Raw genomic sequence first — 25,013 nt, 5'->3', positions numbered from 1 at the left:
TGGAAAGGTGCATAGCCATGCTGATACGAACAGTCATGGTATCCTAACTGTTCCTCTATTGTAACGGAGCACAAATGCTGTAAGATATGTTCATAACTTTCCTCATTTAAGATAACTAATGGCACCACGTCCTAATTGCAAAAACACTCCCATACCGTAGTACCACCTCCTCTGTATTTCAACTTGGTCATGTTCTCCAGACATCCGTCAAACGTAAACCACTCCATCGCTTTGACACAGCATTCAGCATGATTCATAACAAAAAATTACTCGTTTCTGTTCATTTGGTATCCAGAGGCTTGTGCGGAGCTGCTCGGATGTTGCGCCTCACTGTTTTTAACTTCCTGCGTACAATCACTGTGCTATCAGGGTTGCTGGTAGCACTTGGGAAGTCACGAGTGATTGATTCCTCTAATTTGATGAGATTTTTGTGCAGCCACTCTCCCCAATGTTCGACGGTCGGTCACTTTCCATCAGTACATGAGACCTGCCAGGTCTTGTTTTAGCTGTCGTTCTCCCTCCACGTTTAAATTTCATAATCACATCACCAACAGTCTACTTGGTCATCTTTAGAAGGGTTGTAATATTCCAGATGGTTCTGTTTCTCTGGTGACATACAATGACTGGTTCGAAGTCGTGGGGCTTCTCTGTTGACAACACAGCACTCCCCACCTACTCTGACACTGGTGGGTCCACCTCTCGTGACTTGTAGTTGCCAATTCCCCATTATATTAATATGGCGCTGATTTCAGCTTGTGTATAGATGGCATCTGTAGCCTCAGCATCAGCAATTTATTAATATTTATTGAAATAATCAGCAACCAATAGCACAAAAGAATATTTTTTATTTTTACCTGTTTCAGGCACCTTGTGCCCCTCTTCGAAAGGCTGCACAGAAAAATATGTTGCAAATAATTAGAAGCTGGGTAAGAAATTTGAAATTTCAAAACAAAATGTTTAAAAATTTTGAAAACTTGAAGATATAAAATGGTACATACTAATAATTATTGCAATATTTTCGAGTGTCGAAAGTAAGATGCATGCAGCATATTGTTGTGGTTCTTAAAATATACAAGAACAATACTTAAAACGATAATGAATCCACTAATACAAAAAGAGCTCCTAAATGCTTACAACTGGTTTACAGTACCTGTACAAAAAGTTTTTTAAGGAAGCCAAACAACAACTACAGATATCATGCTAGAACTGGAACTAATCAGCTAATGACATGCATATTCCGAGATTCGTCTCAGTATGGGGAGGTAAAAGTACGATAAAGTAATAAAATAAAACCTTACACAACGATAGTTGTTAGCGTAAAAGCCGGCCGCGGTGGCCGAGTGGTTCTAGGCGCTTCAGTCCGAAACCGCGCGACTGCTACGGTCGCAGGTTCGAATCCTGCCTCGGGAATGGATGTGTGTGATGTCCTTAGGTTAGTTAGGTTTAAGTAGCACAGTAAATAATACACATATCAAAAAAAGTCTTGCATCACCCCGGTTCCCAGAACTCCTGAAGACAGACGTTGACTGTGGATATTGTATCACAGACGCAGTCCCTTTGACCGTTCAGAGATGTTACTAAACCCGCCCAAAGATGTAAACAACCTTGCATAAGCAGCGCAGGAGGGCGTCCAACAGCCGATCAGTTCCAGTCATTCCACCAGGAAGGAGGGACACGCCTCGTGTTGTCTGTAGTTAGACAATCCCTAGACGGTCAAACCGCGGTTCGATCGTGTCCGCATTGTTACTTTGTGCCAGGAAGGGGACTCAAGAAGGGACGTGTCCAGGCGTCTCAGAGTGAAGCAAAGCGGTGGTGTTCGTACACGGAGGAGATACTAAGAGAGGAAATGTCGATGACATGCTTCGCTCAGGCCGCCCAAGGGCTACTACTGCGGTGTATGACCGCTACCTAAGGATTACGGCTCGGAGGAACCCCGACAGCAAAGCCGCTCTGTTGAATAATGCTTTTCGTGCAGTCACAGGACATCGTGTTACGACTCAAATTGATAACAATAGGCTGCATGATGCAACACTTCACTTCTGACGCCCATGGCAAGGTTCATCTTTGCAACCATGCAGCGCAGCACAGATAGGCCCAACAACAGGCCGAATGGACCGCTAAGGATTGGCAACATGTTCTCTTCACTGATGAGTGTCGCATATCCGTTCAACCAGACAATCGGGGACGTGTTCGGAGGCAACCCGGTCAGGCTGAACGCCTTAGACACACTGTCCAGGGAGTGCACCATGGTGGAGCTTCCCTGCAGTTTTGGTGTGGCATTATGTGGAACCGACGTACGTCGGTGCTGGTCATGGAAGGCGCCGTGACGGATGTACGATACGTGAATGCCATCATCCGACCGAAAGTGCAACCATATCGGCAGCATATTGGCGAGGCATTCGTCTTCATGGACGACTATTCGTGTACATGTTGTGAATGACTTCCTTCAGGATAACGACATCGCTCGACTAGAGTGGCCAGCATGTTCTCCGGACATAAACCCAATGGAACTTGCCTGGATGGCAGTTAAGTCCCATAAGATTTCACACACATTTGAACATTTTTTGGTACATGCCTGGGATAGATTGAAAAGGGCTGTTTATGGATGACGTGGCCCACCAACGACTCTGAGGGATCCACGCCGAATCATCGTTGAGGAGTGGGACAGCTGGGCCAACAGTGCCTTGATGAACTTGTGAATAGTATGCCACGACGAATACAGGCATGCGTCAATGAAAGTGGACGTATTACTGGGTGTTAGAGGTACCGGTGTGAACGGCAATCTGGACCACCACCTCTGAAGGTCTCGCTGTATGGTGCTACAACATGCAATGTGTGGTTTTCATGAGCAACAAAAAGGGCGGAAATGGTGTTTATGTTGATCTCTTTTCCAATTTTCTGTACAGGTTCGAGAACTCCCGGAACCAAGGAAACTTTTTTTGATGTGTGTATGTTAAAAAAAACTTGCCTATAAATGAAATAAATTAATATCAATGACAAGTGGTGCTCTGGATTGGAAATATGAGAACTAATTTAAAAACATCCGCTGTGACGTCAGCATAGCGCTAGCAGGGAAATTGTCATCAGAAACAAAGTACGAAGCGCATAATAAGGCTGGAAACTGTAACTGGAGTAAGTGGTGAGAGAATTCTCAATCAGTGACTAATATGGCAGAAATTGACTATGGAGGAAAGGAAGCGTGGATACAATTTTTTACTTCTATTATAATGAAACGACAAGTAATGGAATATATGCAGGTCGCACGTATCATTTGTGAAAGAATTGTAACTAACAGCATTTATACGAGTTGTATGGTACCGTAAATTTTAGAACACATCGATGAACTGATGTAGAGTTGTAAGTAGCGTGCTAACAGGAAATTCGACCACGCAAACAGAGCACGAGATACACCAAGGGGCGAGACCCAGTAACTGGAGTAAACGGAGAAACGATTCCCAGTCAGTAGCTAAAACTAAGCGTCAAACATAACTATAGGAAAAAGGAAACGTCGCCATCGGTGTATACTGTTGTGTAATAACTAGTTCAGAACTGCATACAGAGTTATAAAAACGTTTCGTGAAGAAAATACACTGTGAGTCACTCATTATTGCCGCCTATAGTAACTCCGAAAGTATGAGAAGACGTTCGTTTTTTGGTGGAGTCGCTTCAGAGATATGAAGGTCAACTTTTTTTTTATGGGATGCTGTAGTTTGGTTCTTATTTTCTGATAGCGGCTATCGAGACGATTCCAATGATGTGTAACAGTAAGGTCTTTGAAGGTGAACGAAGGTAACAAAAGTGGCATGAACCTACCTTTACAGAAGGTGTTCAAAGTGATGACTATTGGTATCAATGCATGCTGCAGTTTTCTTATCATGAATTGAGTGGTATTCCTTATCACATCGGCACTTATCGAAGCACGTGGTCTGACAATTCTCTCTCTCATATCTTCAGGTGTAGTTGAAATGTCTTTTTAAACAGTTTCTTTTGCGAACCTCCACAAGAAAAAATCCAGAGGCGTCACGTCCGGCGAACGAGACGCCCACGACACATCTCCTCCGCGTCCAAACCAACGATTTGGGAATTGTCTCTGCAACTCATTTCTAGCCATCAGCAAAAAACGTGCCAGACATCCATAGTGTTGATACCAGATTCTGTTCCTTGTTCCTACAGGTGTTTCTTCCAATAAGAGACATAATGTTTCTTGAAGGAATGTGGTGTTCTTCCTAGCATTAAGATTTCTTTCGATGATATAGGTGCCTATAATTCTGTCCTCCAAAATCCCACACCATACATTCACCGACCACGGTTTCTGGTGTGCAACTTGCCACAGCCAACATGGATTTTCAGTTGTCCAATAATGCATATTATGCAAATTAACATTTCCATGGTTCATGAATGTAGCTTCGTCAGTAAATAAAATCATTTTAATAGTTGTGTCATCTCTCTGACTCCAAAATTGAGCCCATCGGCAGAATTCAATGCGACGCATACGGTCCGTACCAGTTAATTCTTGGTGTAGACTGGTATGGTAAGGATGATATTTATGGCGATGCAAAACACGAACAACACTATTCTGGCTCATGCCAGATTCTTGTCGCGAACTAACATAAGGATATCGAACCACAGTGGCAAGAGTATCAATTTCCGACTCCTTGTTAGTAACTTTCCTTTGCCGGATATGGTTCCGATGAGTTATAGCTCCAGTTGTTCTCAAGTTATCATACAGATATTTAAATGTACGACGTGTAGGGTGAGAACTTTGAGGATATCTTTCAGCGTACAAGTCTCTAGCTCTCATTAAATTTCGTTATCATTCTCCGTAAGTGAGAAGCATATCGACTTGTTCTTCGAAGGAATACATCAGTCACCATCATGCTAGTCTTACCGATCCTATCAGTGTTGAATTGCTAAACCGTCGAACGATGTTTACATATCAATGGCACGTTAGGTGGATACGCCGTATTCGGCTAATATTTAGTATTTTCACGATATACAAGAGAGAATTGTCAGAGCACGTGCTTCGATAAGTGCGGATGTGATAAGGAATATCACTCAATCCATGATAAGAAGATTGCTGCACTGCATTGATACCAATGGTCATCACTTCGAACACCTTCTGTAACTGGATGTTCATGCCACCTTTTTGACCTTCAAAGACCTTACTGTTACACATCATTGGATTCGTCTCGATAGCCACTATCAGAAAATAAGTACCAAGCTATAGCATTCCATTTAAATAAACAGAGTTAACCTTTATATATCTGACGCGACCCCGCCTAGTAACAAAACACCAACGTCATATTGTGGCCCCCTGTGGTGCCATGCAACATTTGTTCCACGAACTTTTCAACTTATATCACACTTTCGGAGTTATTCTAGGTGGCAATAGTTAATGACTCACCCTGTATAACTAGCGACAATCACATTCACATTAGCTGTATGAAATAAGTACAATAATTTTGACTACCTGACAATGAATGACTGAAACCGCATGTATTAACTGTAAACACAACATGTAACTATAAGGAGGAGCATCTGAAACTATGCCTATAGGTTGTATTTATATACAGCAAGCCACCCATAGTAAAAATTAATCGACACGTTTAGGTTGAATTATCTGCAGTAATAAATGGTTAACTACCTCGTAGCGAAGAATTACTAAAAAGCTGAGTAAAAGCAATCAAAAATTTACTACATGGAAGTTATTTACTGTTAAGCGAAAGATTGACTAGTTGTACCTGTGAACAGCTGTTTAAATGTGACTGTATGTAGGCAACTAACGGCAACTAAATGCAACAGTGCATGACCAAGCTACAGTGTGTTAAATACTACTAACGATGTACTGGTTCTAAATAGGAAATTAGAGACCAACTGCGTATAGCAACTTACTGTGTATTATTGAAAATAGGGTACTCATTGCAACATACTGACTATAACTTACAGAATATAACGGCAAACAAGTAGTTGTAGTAACGACTGTAACCTACCAAATGATAATGTTCTACCTACGAAAATTAATAGGTTCGTACCATTACCGTCTATATCTAAGGATTCCAATTATATACCAGAGCCTAACTCTATAGCACTGCAGTCGTAATAGACCAATAATAAGGAAGACGTGGGGGGGGGGGGAGGGTGTAGTAGGGTGAATTGGGGGGGAGGGCAGTCTCGGGGGGGGGGGGGGAATTGGAGGAGAGCCAATGAAGGGGATCGGTTTTAAATCTACAGGAAGAGGGTGGCGGTTGCGAGGGAGGGAGAGGTGTGGTAAGGTGGTAAACATGGTCAGAATGGATTGGTGGGGTGGAATGCTGGGCGTGGGAGGGAGATGTGATAAATAGGGACACAATTGGCTTGTAACAGCTACATTATTGCAACTGATAAGGTATAGGAATCGTGATAATTAGTTGCTATGTGATTCTACCAGCTTCCTGCAACCTACTGAAAACAACATACTAATTGTAACTTACAGAGTGTAACCTACTGATTATAATTGTAATGGAATATTTGTGTCACCAGCTATTGATTACCAAATAATTACATTCTTCGTATGAAGAGTTATATGTTAATATAACTACATTTTTGTGAGAGAGCAAGTAACTGTATATTAAGAACTAATAACGAAGTACTGCAGTTACAGGAAACCAGATGTGGAAAATAAGTGTGGTGTCAGGGAGAATGCGGAGTGAGTATGTAGAAAGGTTTTGAATAAACAAAAAAGAGGAAGGAAAAAGCACTATTCTACAAGGTGAAACTGAGTGAGCAAAACGTATGACATGGGGTAGTGTGGGTTGAGGGTGGGTGGTCATCTCGGGTGGGTGAGTGGGGAGGGCGGGGGTTTGATAAGATGATAAACTGGGAGGGGGGAGGGAGGAATTGTTGGGATGGTGGGGTTTGGAGGGAGAGAAGGGGGAAAAGTGATGAATAGGAAAAAGTGAAAAGATTGGCTTATAAGAGGTAGATCAATTTTGTCTAATAACGTGTAGTTATCAAGATAATTAGTTGCTACCTGATTATACCGACTTTCAGAAAACTATTGAAGCTAATATAGCAACTGCAAAATATTCAGTATAACCTACTGACAACAGCTATAGTCAAATGATTATAGCACTAATTTTGCCCTACAGAATAATAACGTTGTACCCATGAAAATTAATAAAAAAAGGTTCGAATGGCTCTGAGCACTATGGGACTTAACTGCTGAGGTCATCAGTCCCCTAGAACTTAAAACTACTTAAACCTAACTAACCTAAGGACATCACACACATCCATACCTGAGGCAGGATTCGAACCTGCGACCGTAGCGGTTCTTGCAAATTATTACCTGCACCTTAGGGAGAAAATTAATTATACATCAGAAAAAGATTAAAAAGCACTGCAATCATAAAAGACTAATTCATAGATATTGTGGAGGAGGGGCAATTTGGGGGAATCAGGAGGGGGAAAGATAGGGAAATCTCTGAAATAAACCGAAAGGATGGATGGGGAGGGGTGTGAGAAAAAAGAGAACAGCTAAACTATATGAACAAAACTGCGTCAGCTGACCATATCAAGCTGAAACTGGGAGGACTGGAGGAGGGGGAGGGGGGGGGGGAAGGAAGTTGGGGAGTGTGGGTGGAGTTGGGGGAATTATGCAAATAGCTAGGAGAAATAGTAAATTTTTTGCAATTGGTGTCTGCACTTAATATTTTGCATATAAAGCAGTTATAGACAGGTTGAACTGGGTTGCAGTTACAACCAGTGTTACTGTTTAGTAAGCGTTACAAATTGGAAATATTAAGTTTGGAGCTCTTGGGAGTACATATACACAATCTAAAAAAGTCTTGTTTTTAAAGATGTTTTTCCATCAATAATGAAATTCCTGAAGCTTGGATTGTTTGTATATTTCTATTTCTTCTAGGAAGTTGATTTTGATTCCCTTATTAAAAAAGTGCAAAATGTCTAAATTATAAACAGTTGGAGCTCTATGCATTTTTATCTATGAGGTGCTGAGCAAAAGTTGATTTATGTGGATATTTTTCCTTCTTTTATTGGGAAGGCGTTAACGGAATCCAGTTTTAAATGCTCTTCCGATTTGGCCGATATGGTTGGCTAGACAGCTTTCACAGTTCATTTGATAACTGCAAGATTTATTCAATGTATTACTTGTTGGTTGATCATTGTGAACAAGTAATTGACTGCCTTTATTCTCAGTACATAAGGCTGTTGTAGTACCATATTTTGTAACATGCAGACGATTTGGTAACAAATATTTCCAATAAAAGGAATGTGCAGTGAAGTAACATGTTTAGATGCAAGTGTTACCTGTTGAAATAACCTTTGTATTAAATTGGTATTACAACCATTGTTATCCGCCTTATATTCAGATTATGGAACTTTTTCTGAACACCATTAGCAGAGACTGGAACCAAAATAGTTCTATTAATCAGAAAATTGAAATAGCTAAATTTATGAGTTTTAGGATGACAAGAGGTATCCTTACAACAATGTTATCCTTAATAGTAGTAGGTTTCATAAATATACCAACAAATGTTATTGTCTTTGATCTTGATTGGCAAATCTAAGTAATCAATACTGCCTGCATCATCTTTTAATTCATAGGTAAAATTGACATTATTATACAGGCTAAAGTTTCCTGAGTGTGGGAAATATCTATATCTGCAGGAGGCCCTTAGTGTATATGAAAGATGTCATCAACGTATCGTTTTTAGGACATGATGTTTGTGTCAATATTAGGGAAATGACTAACAAATTTATTTTTCGGTATGTTAATAAAGATATCGACCATACACCCAGCTAGGGAACTGCCCATATCTAGTCCCTCTTCTTGTTGATCTAGTTTATTATTGGATGGAAAAAGATGGTATGTAAGTGCAGTGTGCAACAACAACACTTTCATCTATTCCGTAATTACTAAGAATACTTTGAGGTCTTTAATTACTCTCAATGACTTGGATAGTTTCCACAGCAGGTATTCTGGTATACAAATTTTAAATTTTATTAGCTATTTTATTAATACTGGTACTGTGCATGGACCACAGATGAACGTTTCGTTTTGTTCAGTTAAAGCATCGCCAACGATAGGATTCACTGGACAGTTTCTTGCTGTTAAAGGAAAGTGTGATGTTTGTATGGTCATTTTACTAAAATTTTCCATTTGGGCTCTTGTGCTGTAAATAAAAGGTAAAATAAACTGTGAAACCATAAACAGCAAATAAAGAAACACAGGAAGCCTGACAAAGTCTAGTAGCAAGGCATTATTTGTGAATGACCAATATTAGAGAGGGTCAACGTCCTTGTTATAGTGGTAACACCGGTTCCCGTCAGATCACCGAAGTTACGAGCTGTGGTGCTTGGCGAGAACTTGGATAGGTGACCGTCCGGGTCTGCCCAGCGCTGTTGGCAAGTGACGTTGCGAAACAACTCAAATCACTTAAGAAAGGCAAGTTTTCCGGTCCAGATGGTATACCAATCAGGTTCCTCTCAGAGTATGCAGACACAATAGCGCCTTTCTTAGCAATCATATACAACCGCTCACTTGACGAAAGGTCTGTTCCTAAAGACTGGAAAGTAGCACAGGTCACACGAATATTCAAGAAGGGAAATAGGAATAACCCACTGAATTACAGACCTATATCACTGACTTCAATTTGCAGTAGGATTTTGGAGCATATACTGTACTTGAATATTATTAATCACCTTGAAGAAATTAATTTATTGATACATAACCAACACGGATTCAGGAAATATCGTTATAGTGCAACACAGCTAGCTCTTTATCTGCATGAAAGAACGTCCCACCGTCGCTGACGATCGCGTGGCATGATATCTGTGGCGGCTATTATCCTGATATTAATAATCTACATCTACATACATACTCCACAAGCCACTGCACGGTGCGTGGCGGTGGATACTCTGAAACCATTACTAAACATTTCCTTTCCTGTTCCACTCGTAAATAGAGCGAGGGAAAACGACTATCTATGTATTCCCGTACAATCCTAATTTCTCATAGTTTATCTTCGTGGTCCTTACGCGAAATGAGGTTGGCGGCGGTAGAATCGTTCTGCAGTCAGATTCAAACATCGGTTCTCTAAATTTTCTAAATATTGTTCCTTGGAAAGAACGTCCCACTAACGTCCTATATGAGGTCTCTTTACAGATGAACCACACTTTCCTAACAGCCTCCCAGTAAACCGAAGTCAGCCATTCGCCTTCTCTAAACAGACAATATTTGACGAAATCCTTGCTTTCTTTTATTTGAGGCACGAGAACCTGTGGCACTTGCTGGCAGCAGAAGCTTTTCGATAGCACCGGACGCCGCTGGGAGTAAAACAGTAGTATCTCAAAGGATTAGGGTAGCTGATGTCAGGGGCAGAGTGTGCGCAGCGGGACGCGGCCGGCGTTCCGGCTTACTCGGCGCCCCACGGACCGTGGCACCGACCTGCCACCTAGCGGCGAGGCGCCGGCGCCGGCGCCGGCGCTGGCCTGCTCGCCATATAACAGCTGCGGCCCTGGACGCGCTCCTCACAGTGTCCCGTGCAGCAGCCACAGACACACCAACAGCTACAGAATGCCGCCACAGCAGGGGAATAGCGCGCCGCCACAGTCTGCACACCCAGAGACGTCCTCGAGTCCCTGCCCACAAGTAGGTATCTGTCCTTGCCTGCTTAGGTTCACTGTCAACCCTATCCACCTGCATCTGGCTCGTTCCACCATGGCATTATCTTCATAATTGTTGTTTTCGCCGGAACGCCCAGGGGCGTAATCAGTGTTATGAAATTACAGCTGGTGGTCACGTTATGTTGTTTTTACCCTCGACCAGTAATCCTGTGTCAGTATTCCGTCATTGCTTGATGTTATTCTAAAATCTGTCACTGAATTGAAGTACCGACATAAAATATCATATGTTCCTAGGCACACTATCCTTTAGGAACAACAATCTGCTCTACTCCTTTGACATCAAGTAATGAAGCTCGAGGAAGACATTTTCATAGTACAACTCTCACATTTACTTCTTAAGGGAAGATTGTGAAGAGCTGATTGAAACGATAAGGTTTGCTTAATCAAGGCGACTGTATTTCCTCACTATTTAAGACGCTCGCCCAAGCTTACGTAGGTAATTTTCTCCCGATTTATAAGGGATGCTCCCTGCAAAGATAGAAACAGGCGCACTCAGGGGTAAGCTCTGAAAGATTTAAGTGGTGCCATATTAATTCAAAATAATTTTTATAATTCATCACAAGCCTGACAGTGGAGTCCATCTAGACGTTTAGCGTAAGAACCTTACAATGGCGTCACAGACAACTATGTAAATAGTCATGAATACAGCAACGACACGCCGGTGTTTGACCTCTCACTGTACAGTGCGTGCGACCTTACGAAAAAACGTATTGTGTCTCTTGTTTCAGTTTTCTTGCTGATAAATATGGAAGATGGTCGAGAGTCCCATTATAGATATGCATCATGCTATCGTCACAAAAAACCTCATCAGCACTGGACTGGTTTGACTTCTTCTGGTATTTCACATGCAGAGACGTTTATAATTTAATGTAAATTACGTAAACCGATATGAGCTCTTATAATTACTTCTTTGAGTAACCTTAAGCCTCAAAATATTTAAAACAAACTACATTTCGCAGGAAATTTCCACTTGCCTATCGCAGTGTTACTCTCTTATTCAATGTTTCGTAAATGTATGGTGTTCAATAAGTTTATTGTAAGTGTAGGATTCCATCGTCCAATGTCTTACACCAAAACGTTTCCACTACATTTTTATCGAACACAAACCTGTCTTATTCCAACCTCTTTGTTTATTTATTGAAATTAGGAACTCCAACATGATGTGTTCCAGTATGGTACCTTAAAGGGCTTTGGTTCTGTATAAAGTAGTGAATGAAAACTCAGTTAAGCGTTGTCAAGTGAATCAATAGGGCATTCGTGAGTGATGCCGACAAGTGAAGTTTCAGAATAACTGTAACCATCTTTCAGAATGACTGTAACCACTCCGAATCCCGAGCGAAAAGGAAGAGAGCAATTTCCTATCTAATATAAAGAGCACCAAATTCAGTAGTTCACGTCTGTTTCCTTCAGCACAATATGAAACAATGCACACGACTCTATCTTTTACTCGATTCTGGGGATCACCTTCGCCAAATGTAGCGGTAAGCCAATGTGGAAAATCACTGTTGACCACTTACAAAATTTTTCAAGGTTTTTCTTTTCTTTCTTCTTTTTTTTAATAACTCATTCGCAGTCGATTCACGCGAAGCAATTCCTACGCTAAATTAGATCTTCTTGTCCGCTCTAAGAGGAGAGTGGAGTTGATAGGCCTAGCAACAGGAGAGAATCAGATCAATCTATAACTGCAGCAATTAATCAACTTTCGTCAAAACTAGTTTGTGAGAGACGTCTTCATTTATTATTGCAACATGATGTCACTAAAAAAACCAATGGAGCAATGATTAACACACTGGACTCGCATTCAGTAGAAGCAATGGTGCTGAAATTCTCGTCGAGCCATCATGGCTTATATGTCCCATTAATTCCCTGAATCACTTAGATTGATTTCTACCGATGCCTTTATCATCCCTGCTATGTCCGAGGCTTTTCCCTGTCTTTATCTCGTGGACGACGGGATATCAAGCCCTAACAGTCATCATTTCCTTAAAAAAATAAATCACCTTCATCGAGAACTCGTGGCAAACCTACACTTGTAAAGGTGGTTTACTTTCATCCACCTCCAAACTTCCAAAATGGTGGTCTTGAAACTGGAGACACAAGTGCCAACATAATCACTATTTGAAGGCTCCATGATGTTACACTTGTCTCTAAAATGTAGCAGAGTCCATACCTGTAGGCCATAATGTCGACAGTCACCTAAGGAACACCGTAAGTTGGCATCCTCAAGATTAAAATACAGTTTTGTATCTTTCCTTGTTTTTGTTGTCTTCAGTCCGAAGATTGGTTTGATGCAGTTCATCACTCTAGTCTATCCTGTGCAAGCCTCGATAACTCCTGTAATCTATATACACTTGATCCTGATTACAGTAGTCAGTCTTTGACCTCCGTCTACAATTTTTACCTCCCACACTTCCCTCAGTTAACAAATCGACGATTCCTTGGTGCCTTAGGATGCGTACTGTCAATGGAACCCTTCTTTTAGTAAATTTATGCCATGACTTTCTTTTCCCTTCAATTCGTTTCAGTACCTGTGCACTAGTTATCCAATCTACCCCTCTAATCTTCAGCACTCTTCTGCAGCACCATATTTTTGTCTAATTTTTTTTCCGCCCACTTTTCACTTCTGTACAGTATACGGAAAGACTTCGCAACCTTTAAATCTACATTCGCTGTTAACAAATTTCCTTTTTTTATCAACGTTTTCTCACTGTTGCCAATCTGGATTTTACATCCTCTCCACTACGCTCATCGTCCATTATTTTGTTGCCCAAATAGTAAAATACGTCTAATATTTTAAGCGTCTCGCTTCCTAATATATTTCTCCCGGCATCACCTGATTTGATTTGAATACATTGCAGTACGCCTCTTTCACTGCAGTCTCGTTTCTATGAAAATTGTAAGTAAAGTTTAGGTACCTGTATTTTCATCCCTGCTACTTCATAATTTAAAAGAGTGTTTTCCACTCAACATTGCCGAGACCTTTCTAAATCCAGAAATGCTATAAACACAGGCTTGTCTTACTTTTTTCTATCTTCTAAGACAACTCGTAGAGTTAATATTGCTTCGCATTGGCCTACATTATTCCGGAAACCAAACAAATCTTCCCCAAGGTCAGCTTCCATCAGCCTTCCCGTTCTTCCGCGAATAATTCTTGTCAGTAATTTGGAATCGTGACTTGCCAAACTGATGATTTCGTAATATTCACGCCTGTCAGAATCTACGCGTACTTTCATTGGAACCAGAATTATTACTTACTTCCTTTACAGCCAACCAAGTACTTGGCAGTGATGTCTCGTGAACTGTCGATTTTACGTCCTCTGGATTCTGAAAGTGTAAGACCATTGCTGTTTACGAAGAGTGAGACTCAACGGTCGGTAGTGGCTTCCCAATGTTTGCCCTAATGATTCTGGGGACGCCTTCTCTTTTTTGTTGCTCTGATCTTTGAAATAAAGTAGCAAATGCGTCGTGTGTAAGAAAAAATTACAGTTTCTTGAGCCTGCTCGTACATCTACACCAGTAGGAGCTCCATGTGGGGTCTAAAACATTAACTCTCCTACACCGGTCGTACTTGTGAAATACTCTTTCGCTATCTGCAGATGTTTATTTGTTTGTCGTGTCGTCGTGACGCTGCGTAACTCACCGGCTGTCAAGTACGATGACAAGTCGACTTAGCTCCAAGACACTCCTCGCTGTGCGACAGAAGGTTTGGAACATGCAAAGGTTTCCATCCAGTAAAAAGAAATACGAGAGAAGGAACACTACCACCACCAACATCATCAGCGCCTAAATAGGGCGATTGGGTTTCGAACCGAACTTTGAATCAATGGCATACCTTTATGGGAAAACTTTCCTTCCAATCGTTAATGACAACGAGATTATAAAATTAAATAGCAATTCATCTCTTGACTTGCCTTTTTTAGAGTTGACAGTCATCGATGACTACCACAAGAGAGCTGATATCGTAGTTCCCTTTCCCTCCCCTGTCCAATTTTGAGTTCACTAGTTTTATTACCTCCAAACAGTAATCTCTGTGACTGAATAGTACAAGTAATTCATAACACTCTGCTATATGTTCCTCAGACGGTGGCTCTGACTGGAGTTTGTATACAGGGTGTTACAAAAAGATACGGCAAAACTTTCAGGAAACATACCCCACACACAAATAAAGAAAAGATGTTATGTGGACATGTGTTCGGAAACGCTTAATTTCCATGTTAGAGCCCATTTTAGTTTCGTCAGTATGTCCGATGATCTGATGATCAAATTGTAAATTTTCACAATGAACATGCGTAGGCTGACGAGAATCCGCAAGCAATTGTGCAATCACGTCATCAGCACAGATTTTCTGTGAACGTTTGGGCAGACATTGTTGGTGATGTCTTGATTAGGCCCCATGTTCTTCCACCTACGCTCAATGGAGCACGTTATCATGATTTCATACGGGATACTCTACCTGTGCTGCTAGAATAAGTGCCTTTACAAGTACGACACAACATGCGGTTCATGCACAATGGAGCTCCTGCACATTTCAGTCGAAGTGTTCTTACGCTTCTCAACAACAGATTCGGTGACCGATGGATTGGTAGAGGCGGATCAATTCCATGGCCTCCACGCTCTCCTGACCTCAATCCTCTTGACTTTCATTTATGGGGGCATTTGAAAGCTCTTGTCTACGCAACCCCGGTACCAAATGTAGAGACTCTACGTGCTCGTATTGTGGACGGCTGTGATACAATACGCCATTCTCCAGGGCTGCATCAGCGCATCAGGGATTCCATGCGACGGAGGGTGGATGTATGTATCCTCGCTAACGGAGGACATTTTGAACATTTCCTGTAACAAAGTGTTTGAAGTCACGCTGGTACGTTCTGTTGCTCTGTGTTTCCATTCAATGATTAATGTGATTTGAAGAGAAGTAATAAAATGAGCTCTAACATGGAAAGTAAGCGTTTCCGGACACATGTCCACATAATATATTTTCTTTCTTTGTGTGTGAGGAATGTTTCCTGAAAGTTGGGCCGTACCTTTTTTTAACACCCTGTATAAACATATGGAAATCCCGTTGCTTCAGGAATGACTTAAATGCATAACTGTGTCGTTCTTAACTCTGTGAAACCAAAGCCATTTAAAGGAGCCCCCAAAATGCGCACTGTATCCTAACAAGTTGTCTGTAACACACGGGTTCACGCCACATGTCCGTGTTGATTAGCAGGCAAGCGACTATCATTCCATATCACACACTTATTGAGCGCAGAGTAGTGAGTCACTCATAGTTCCTGCTGTTTCTTCTGCCTGAATCTGATAAATGAATTAGTAAAACACTGTACTGTGCATAACAGTCGTTTCTTGTCTGCGTGGTTGCACCACATTATTATATTTACAAATTACACATCCTGGGTGTCAGCTGTTCTGTAAGGGAAATATGTAGTTTGCTGAACATGTGTTACTAAAATCACTTCTAAGTAAATGATACGCAAAGATTAAACATTTTTACTTTTGACAGAAAAGATGCTGCATTTATCAGTTGTGAGAAGTTAAATATGTGTGACGTTCTGGAAATCAAACTTGGACTCGCCCATTGGCGAAAATTGCTATATGTATTAAATCCTCTACGCACGACTTGCGGACTGAGTCAACCTTTTGAAGTTTCAAAGAAAGTTAGAGAAACCAGCACCAAGTTAAAACTTCGAGAGGGTCCTTAATTTGCGCCTGGAATTCCACTGACCGAGAAAGGCGATTGTCTGCGTTTGACAGCTGTCCAGCATTCAATTACAGACGATCACAATTGTCATTCCATCTTACATTTCAACTACGTGAATTATATGCGATGCGCCACAGGCACTGCATCAGGTGTTCCGTTGGTCCAGACGGGCAAGGAGGATCGACTTACGTAACAGCTGCAGAGATACATACGGCAATAGCTTTTCACGGACAGGTCGCAACAAGATAATACATGTTTCCAACATAGTTGGACCGTAAACCTTCCCAAAAAATGTGAACAGGACGGGAAATTTCGCGTTCCTTTAAATTTTTGTTGAGTCGTTCAATAGACATTACTCTTATGATAGATTAACGTTCCCTTCACCTACGATAACTCAGAGACGTTGGCACGAATGCTTTCACAGAGTTCTCAAAGCTTTTCCGCTCTGCACCGCACTGACGATTAGTGGACGACCGTACATAGTAACTCCACGTATGTGAGACTAGCCAGAAGAATTCTTGACAGATACGATACAGCATGCTTCCCTGAGTGACTTGTGCGCAAACGGCACAAATGTAAAGCATGTGCATCATATGATGGCTTATGGTCTCGATGAGTATCAACCACGCATGAGTCAGTGACAGCAGGCTCTCAGATAATTCGCTAATGAACATCTTATCTGCAGGAAAATACGAGTACTGCCGCTAACGAGGTGCACATACAAAACGACCAAGAGAAGGTTCCACTTCCTGTAGTGAATGGGACTGCACCTTTTGTGTGTTTGATGACAGGCATAAACAGAAGGAAAGCAATCTGGTTGTATCCGACTACAGTGATAAACCTCTGTACATTTTCTAGTCGCTTTTATAGTTGGAAGGAATATTAAAAAGCTATATTCTGCAGTTTGTATTGTAAGCGTGCTCTTAAATTAACGTGACAAACTTACGAAGATGCTGAGTGAAACAAAGAACCTAAAAAATCTGAGAATAGGTCTTCTGTATCAACTGTGAATCTACTGTATTGTCTCTGTCTCTGTCTTCATTTGAAGATTCGTGAAAATAAACTAAGAGCGACTCTTATAATTAAATGTTTCCCTGCGATATTTAAGTCTCTTTTTACTATCTGCGATAATCGTCGAAGCAGACTAAATGAATTAAAATTTGTGCTGCGGCAAGCAAGAAGACCCGGGTTCGAGTCCCGGCCGCAGCACAAATTTTAATTCATTTCGTCTGCTTCGATCATTATCAAGAGCGACTCGGTGATTGGTGTGTTTTGGTCTTCTGGTAATTCCTTAAGTGCTAAGAGCAAGGTTCCGTTGCATAATGCTGTGTATTCTTTCATCACTTCTTCACGAGTACCAACTGTAAGCCCTGTCAAGCGTTCAAAAAATGGCTCTGAACACTATGGGACTTAACATCTACGGTCATCAGTCCCCTAGAACTTACAACTACTTAAACCTAACTAACATAAGGACATCACACAACACCCACTCATCACGAGGCAGAGAAAATCCCTGACCCCGCCGGGAATCGAACCCCGGAACCCGGGCGTGGGAAGCGAGAACGCTACCGCACGACCACGAGCTGCGACCTGTCAAGCGTTCTTGAGTGACTTAAGGACTACAACTGTAAGCTGTTAATCACATAAACGCTTTGTATGAGTATAAGTAACAGGTTACATCTGCGTGCCAGACCAGATCTCTAACGAATATAGCACGCATTTAACTGATAATGCTACTCCCAGTCATGTCGTTGACTGATGCACCTCTTCTGCATTCAAAATTTGTCAACGATGGCATACATAAAACAGAGAATCTGTAGGACACACAGTCTTTTCATCGGTATTAAAATAACGTTGTTCCTGAAAATACGTCTAACGCTTTAGTTAGACTACCTTGTATTGCTCTTTGCTCTAGTATATTTCACAGTTCGTTACATAGAATTGTATGAAAGGCGATGCAGAGGTCTATGAAGGCTACATATGTTTTTAGTTTGTAATCCTATTGTTTTCGTGTGAATTAAAGTAAAAAAGCATCGATATGGAAACTTGTTTGGGCTTTCATCGAGCATGATGTGTTTCTTGTATTAACCGATATCTCTCAGTTGAAAATCAATAAGGTTAAGTTAATGTAATTAGATTCTTTCCTGTCGCTCGTTTGAACAGCGACAAAACATCGTTCGTATTCCATTTTCTAATTTTGTGTGTCATAATCTTCCTTCTACAGATTTCGACTTGCAAATGTAACCTTACATTCACATGGATGTGTCTATATTAATTTGCTTTATTTAATATTTGTCGTTTGTTTAGCCCAGACAGTTTACTACCTTAACGCACTCTTCTTATGTCGCACCCGAAAGAACATGAATCAAAAATTATTATAAATCGTTCAAATGGTCCAAATGGCTCTAAGGGCTATGGGACTTAATAGCTGAGGTCATCATTCCCCTACACTTAGAACTACGTAAACCTAACTAACATAAGGACATCACACACATCCATGCCCGAGCCAGGATTCGAACCTGCGACCGTAGCAGCCACTTGCTTCCGGACGGAAGAATCAAGAACCGCTCGACAACAGCGGCCGGGTACAAATCGTTCTCAGTCTTTTTGCGCGCTATTTGTTCAGTTGCGTTCATCTGAGAAATTATTATGAAAACCGTTATAACTGTCAAAACCAATAAAAATAATGAATAATAACCTTTGGCATTAATAATAATAATGTATTAGTACATTCCTCAACTGCTACGCTTCAGGAAATAAAGTGGAAAACTAACACTTAACAGTGAAGAGAACTATAAGCTACTGGCAGGAAATTTTAAGAGGCTATTTATCTGTGAGAAACAGACCAAATTACTGGAAACCCATGATAATATTCCAAATGAAAATTCAAAACTACCAAGTTTCGATATGATTAAAAGTTACGTCAAACAATTAAAACACAACAAAGCCCCAGGTAAACTGGTCTCACAGCAGAGTTTCCAAAAGCTAGTGGAGATCTAGGTATCATGAAAGAAAAATTAGATAAGTTTGGCGACGCTCAAACTAGAAGGTTACGTTAATTTACCCATTTCAAAAAAAAAGTGGATAAAACAAACATCATTAATTACAGAGGAATTCCATTAGTACTCAGAATACCAGATCTTATCGAAAGCACTTCTGGGCGTATTGAATCCCCAATTAGATAAACAGACTGGAGAGTAACAAGCTGCTTTTATGACTAACAGATCATATCACGAGCAAATTTTAAACCGTAAAGAAATAATTATGTGCCAGTATACGAAAATATCAGATAAAAACACGGCTAGTACTACTTAATTATAAAAATTATTATGATTCGAGACACACAGACTACTTCCTCAAAATTTTGGAGGAATTTGTAGTAAATTAGAAAACTCGGTAAATAACTAAAACACAAACACAATAGGCTTAACTACAATTAAATATATTCAAGCAACTTCTGTTACTTCCAAATTGTATAAGGAGTCCGACAAGGAGGCGGTTTGTCATCACTACTCTTCAACTGTGTGCTGGAAAAACTCACAAAATAGAAAATAGAGGAAGGAAAACAAAAAGGTAATAACTGCATATATCTGAGTACGTATGTCTAAAGGAACGATAAACTGTTTCCCCTTTGTAGACGTTCTCGTAAAAATACATACAACTTTGGAGAATCGAAAGAAAACACTAGAACCTCTGAATGAGACATATGGAAAGACAGATCTACAGATATCGTTTGAAAATCCAGAATATATGGCCAAAAATGTAACTCGTAAGTAAGACCGAAAACTTTGACTATCTGGGTGAAAATATAAAAATGACAAGTGAAAAAGAAATAAATAAAATCATAACTGAAAAACGAAAGGAAAATGTGTGAAAGTGATAAATCTGTACAATAAAAAATGTTTTCCGTGGATGTGACTTAAGTATTATAATACAGCTGTAAAACCAATCGAAAACACTATTTTTATCTATAGACAAAATTATATTAGAAGTTTTAGAAAAGACTGAAAGAAAAATCTTGTGAAAAATGTTCGGTAAAGTCCTGAGCAAAGATGGAAATTTGGTTTTGAGACCAAATAAGGAAGTATGTTCATTCTCCCCCAGTTGACAGATGAGATCAGAAAATGACATGTTACAATCTACTGACATCTAAAGAGAATGATGGAAGAGTAACGAAGAAGATCTACAAGTCCTTCCAAACCAGGAAATTGACATAGAAAAGGGTAGTGCGTCAAGACAAAAAAGAAATGCAGGAGGAATATAAACGCAAATTCGACATAAGACCTCACTCAACAGAGACAAATTCAAACTAGAAGTCAAGAAATTCGTAGCTTTCCAGTGAGACAAAACAAACAGAAAAGCATCTGGAGACAAATGGTCACATGGTAGGAAAAGAGCTCATTCTGAGAAAATGAAAGAATTTTGAGAAGGGCGAAGAAAAGAGAAATAAACAGTTATTTTATGTGATCCTCGGTTGCCCTGGAAAATAATAAAATAATAATCAAATAAAGGGCATTAAGAATAACAATTACATTGACAATTCTAGCACATTTGAAGCTATTTTTTAGTATCACAGGTAACGGAAGGGATGATTGAAGAGGAGAAGATTGAAGAATGGCTGTTAAGAAAGAGTATAATTTCAATAGAGTACTCTGCTGACAAGGGTCGAAGGAAAAGTGGTGGGGCAAGAAGGCTGACGAGAATGAGCTGCAGATAAATAAGTGGAGAAGATTTCTGTTGGAACAGAAGATGGAGCACTAACTGTCTTTTGAAGGTTAAAAGATATTTAACAGTTCCGAAGTCGGATTCTCAGTACAGAAAATAATTTTGAGAATATGTATGTGTTTTGTAGTTACACAGAGGAAGTTTTAACTTTCTTGACGTTGAGTATGTCTGCAGTGCTGTTCAGATAGTGGTGTAAGAACTGAAGAAAAATTAGGGGAAGTGTAAAGATTGAGAAGGCGATACAGCAAACACAGGGCATGATGATAACCTCTATGTTTATCGACATGTAGCTATGATAATTGTAGGCAGGAATGAATGTGATCGAAACCGAGTGTCACAAATGTATCGCATATAAGCATCCATCGCCAGCTTTCCTACAAAATTCCTAAGAGAATAGCATAACCACAATCATGTATTGTGAGCATAAGTGACTTTACAATCTTCTTTTTAAGCTCGAAATTAAATTGTCAGAATAAGTTTAAATTATAAAAGAAACATAATTATACCAGGCCTTAATTAAGTTTTAGAACTGTAATCCTAACAAATAAACAACATCCATTCGTAAAATATACCAAAATTTATGGCAAATTATTTAAAGGAACTAATAATCTTACAATTCACATTTAAAACGGAAGTAGTATTCAATTTATGGATATTATTTTCATTTCAGATAGTTAGGTTGTTATTATATTATTGACAACTCGCACACCAACTTTTTGTACGCTTAGAAGTCCAGCACAATCAGCTTTGTTCCGTTTTGTACAGCTGATCCAGTTCAGCCATACTTCCCTTTCATTTGATCGGCTGAATAAATCACAACAGTAAATACGCGCTGCGTCCTCTTCGTTTGTAGTGAAGTTAATACATGCTACTTCTTCTTCTTCTTCATGTGGACATGAAGCCATAGTCAAACGTCGCTTCATAGTCGCTTGGTTTGATTTTCTCAGTTGCTTTTCTGTCAGTACTTGCAGATGATCCAGAATTATCCCCAAGTTCTTTCCAGAACAAGAAAAAGTTATCTCTGTTGAGTTTAGGATTCAAAGTTTAAGTGATTCTCTGAAGTGAGGAGTTTGTCTTTTGTGAGCGATTAAGATTGTTTTAGATGTGTTACGTTTCAAACCTATGTTCCGCGCTCACTCTGATAAAGCAAGTGAGTCAGCATTTTATGCTGGATGGCTGTTAACGTTGTCAGCCTGTAAGATATTGTATGTGTATATTCTCTCTCCGAACAGGCCTCGGAAGGTCCAGAGGTAGCGACCGACTGCTACCTCATCTTCAGCCGACAAGTGTTACTGGTGCCGGCCGTAGTGGCCGAGCGGTTCTAGGCGCTACAGTCTGGAACCGCGCGACCACTACGGTCGCAGGTTCGAATCCTGCCTCGGACACGGATTTGTGTGATGTCCTTAGGTTAGTCACTTTTAAGTTGTTCTAAGTTCTAGGAGACTGATGACCACAGAAGTTAAGTCTCATAGTGCTGAGAGCCATTTGAACCATATTGAAGTGTTACTGGGTGCGAATATGGAGGGGCAAATGGGTCAGCACACCGCTCTCCAATCCATTGTCAGTTTACGAGACCGGAGCCGCTACTTCTCAGTCAGGACGTTCCTCAGTTGGCCTCACAAGGGCTGAGTGCACCCCACTTGCCAACAGCTCTCGGAAGACCCGGACGGTCACCTATCAAAATGCTAACCAAACCTGGCAGCTCATAACTTTGATGCTGTGTCGGGAACCGATGTTACCACTGCGGCAAGGCCTTTGCGTGTGTGTGTGTGTATTCTACTTTTCCAAATTACCCTCGTGCTACTTTCGCCTCAAACCTAGAAGCAGCATCCTGTTAAACTGAGCAGGCGCATTTCGGGGTGTCGAATAAAAAGCTTTGTCCGTGGTCGTTCCAGGCCGCTTCCCGTGCTGGAGCGACACCGCTTCACGGTGAAGGCCGGTGAGAGGCCTTCGACTGCCCGTGTCGAACTCGAGGCTGAACTTTTTCGAGACGACTTCTGTGAGTATCGATACAATAGGGGGCTCCGCAAAGCCACGCCGTCACCTGAGCTCTGTATTCAGAGCACTCGTAACGCTGAAGCAATTCGGAACTTCCAAGCAATTCGGAACTTCCACCGAAATCGTACCGAAAACCTAGTCGAACGCTACACAGGAAATAAACTTACCAGAGCATATTTTACGACAACCAGTTTCTAGCATGCGCAATTAATTTCCGTCCGTAATTTCTTCAAGCAAGAGTAACTGTTGCTAATGGATTTTTATAAGAAAAGAGCGTTTCCTAACCCAATATCCGCAATTAGCGCATCTGCTGCTATAACAAAGGCAAGGTTTCTATTCTTGGTACCAATAATTACTTATATCTCCTGGAAGAATTGGAATTAAATCTGGTGTGGGCATCTGAGGAGCTCATTACTGCCGTCCAATGTTTCTCTGAATCCACGATGAACGCAACGGTCAGCCAGTATCACACTGCAGCTGAACTTGATCGCAGAGTTACGTTACATTACTAAGAACACTACTTTTTTTTTCGTCAGTCAACTGAATAGTTTGATGCGGCTCGCCACGAATCCCTCTCCAGTGCCAACACCTCTGATTCATGAGGTAGTAGATCTTGCACCGTATGTCCTCAATTATTTGTTGGATGCACTCCAATCTCCGTCTTTCCTTACATTTTTCACCCTCTACAGCTTCCTGTAGTACCATAGAAATTATTTCCTTATGTCCTAATACATATCGTATCACCCTGTCCCTTACTCCATGAAGTTTCGGGATTGCTGCCGAATTACACTGCCTTCTTTCCACGATATTTCGGCTGACAACCGTTAAGCCATCTTCAGGTGAGCGTTTTGCGGTGTAGACTGATAGCTCACATCGCTGACTTTATACCAAAAATTGCCACGGTGATGGAAGCTTAAAGGCAGCCGCTACATGAGCGACCTCTGTCGAACTCCGCGCACTCTTCGAAAATTGGTCCATTCATGATGCTCAAGTGCATGCATAACGATACCACATGCGTCCCCTCTGTCGTAATGCACTCTCGCAGCTTTAAAATTAGGGTGTCAAAATTAATAAAATTACAGTGCATTACGTGTCTTTAGGCATAAAATATTTTCTTTCTGAAGAAATTAAAGAAATCACCTGGCCCCAAGCCTCATCCCGTTGAAAGCCATGACGATTAATAAGATCTTCCGCCAAACGTTTTTTTCCCCCTTTATTGTGTTTCAGTTCCCCAACTGGGATGGGCTGGCAGGAGCATATGCGCTGCTCTTCAGCCTAGAGATAATAATGATACAACAGAGGACATTTAAAATTGCAAAGGAGACAATATGGCGGATAAAATATATAAAAAAGGGGGAACATAATGGGAGATGACAGACAAAAGGTGGGTGACTGTAAAATGGAGATAAAAACCTTAAAAAACTATTGTGCACAAAAAACCTCACACTGGGACACTTAAAAGAACACAAGGCGAAATATGGCTGCAGCATAAAAGTATTGATGGATGGCGTAGCACATAATGATCACTGACAGCAACACTATGTACAAGTCCAGCACACAAATAAAATCACAGATCTTGACACACAGGAAAACAGCACCAAACACAACACTGATGTAGGTCACTCTTGACGATAAGCAAAACACTGGATCTGTCAGGGTGATGGAGGTGAAGGAGAAGGGAAGAAGGGAGGGAGGGGTAGAGGGGGAAGACGGATGAGGTAGCGTCGAAAAGGGCTGGAGAGGAAAGGACATGGGAGGGACACATTTAAGGAGGGGGTGCAGGGACTCATGGGGGAGGGGGGAAGGAGGAAAATTCGCTCTGGGAGAAGGAGGGTAGAGGAAAAGGGGGGCCCTGGGCAGGGGTGGGAACAAGGCTAGGTTACAGTTGGAAGGAAGGGTAGATGTC

At 41.0% G+C, this 25,013-nt stretch overlaps 1 protein-coding gene across 1 annotated transcript in view; it reads left to right on the top strand.

Moving 5' to 3' along the window:
• The first annotated feature begins 10,547 nt into the window (after positions 1-10,547).
• LOC126334992 (sodium-independent sulfate anion transporter-like) overlaps positions 10,548-25,013 on the top strand; it is a 183,679-nt gene continuing 169,213 nt past the window's right edge. The window contains exon 1 of the mRNA XM_049997809.1: positions 10,548-10,648. The gene's annotated coding sequence lies outside the window, so the exon portion shown is untranslated. The remainder of the gene's footprint in view (positions 10,649-25,013) is intronic.

Source organism: Schistocerca gregaria, chromosome 2 (assembly GCF_023897955.1).
Source record: "Schistocerca gregaria isolate iqSchGreg1 chromosome 2, iqSchGreg1.2, whole genome shotgun sequence".
NCBI classification, from domain to species: Eukaryota; Metazoa; Arthropoda; class Insecta; order Orthoptera; family Acrididae; genus Schistocerca; species Schistocerca gregaria.
This window is presented reverse-complemented; position numbering and strand designations above follow the sequence as displayed.